The following is a 918-nucleotide window of genomic DNA, read 5'->3' as shown; positions in this document are numbered from 1 at the left end:
CCGGACAGGAAGTGACTGGACTCACCTGATTTCATCACCAGAAAAACTGTTTACATCTGAGGCTTTTATTTTGGAGACCAACTTCAGAGGAACTTTAACCGCTGAACTGTCAAAGTCAAGGCCCGGGGGCCGGATCCGGCCCTCCAGGTAATTTGATCTTATTGTTATTAATGACCCGATGTTATCTTGTGCTCATTTCTAACTTGTATAATTTTGACAAAATATATTTTTATGTAGAGTAAAATATTAAAGTTATTTAAGGTTTAAGTTGATTTATTCTGAATAATATTCCTGCCTTTTATTATTCATGATATGTTAAAAATTTACGTTTTAAAAATGTTGTAAACGTGTTATTACTCAATGTCTTCACTGTTCTCCCGTTCCAGTTTGGCGGCGGGTCGCTGACATCACCGCCGCAATAATACCTCTGGTGAGAATACAAGCCCCGCCCAGACTTCCTGAGCTAAATTTAGCTCTGAATCACTGCAGCCGTTATGAATGCCCCCCACCCCCACCCCGCTGTCCCAGCGTCTTACCGCCTTTTTCCACAGAGCTCCTCACGTCTGCAGGCAGACGGCGGCAGGTGGAGGTGGTTCAGGTGGACGTGTCGGGTTCTGTTTGTGTTCTGGTTCTGGTGTGTAATTCCTGGGATGAACACCAGAGGGAGCTGCAGCTCCTTTGCTTTACTTGAAGCTGCCGTCTCCTGCAGTTGCTTTTCTTTCTTGCAGTTCTTCAGTAAACTTTCATCTCGCTGCAGCCGTTTGAGGTTTGACCTCAGCCGGGCAGAGACTGTAAACGGACCGGTTCTGGTGAGGAACATCTTGAGGAGGTCAGAGACAGAACAGGTTCTGAGGATCATCCATAAGGAAAACTAAAGCTCAGAAAAGTGTCGGTTTGTCACATCCTGATGGAGGACCC

The 918-nt window shown here is 45.6% G+C and overlaps 1 long non-coding RNA gene across 1 annotated transcript in view; it reads right to left on the bottom strand.

Moving 5' to 3' along the window:
- Nucleotides 1-918, bottom strand: part of LOC118598077 — a 16,465-nt gene that overhangs the window by 981 nt on the left and 14,566 nt on the right. The gene's annotated exons all lie outside the window — the stretch shown is intronic.

This window comes from Oryzias melastigma, linkage group LG23, assembly GCF_002922805.2.
Source record: "Oryzias melastigma strain HK-1 linkage group LG23, ASM292280v2, whole genome shotgun sequence".
Taxonomy (NCBI): domain Eukaryota; kingdom Metazoa; phylum Chordata; class Actinopteri; order Beloniformes; family Adrianichthyidae; genus Oryzias; species Oryzias melastigma.
This window is presented reverse-complemented; position numbering and strand designations above follow the sequence as displayed.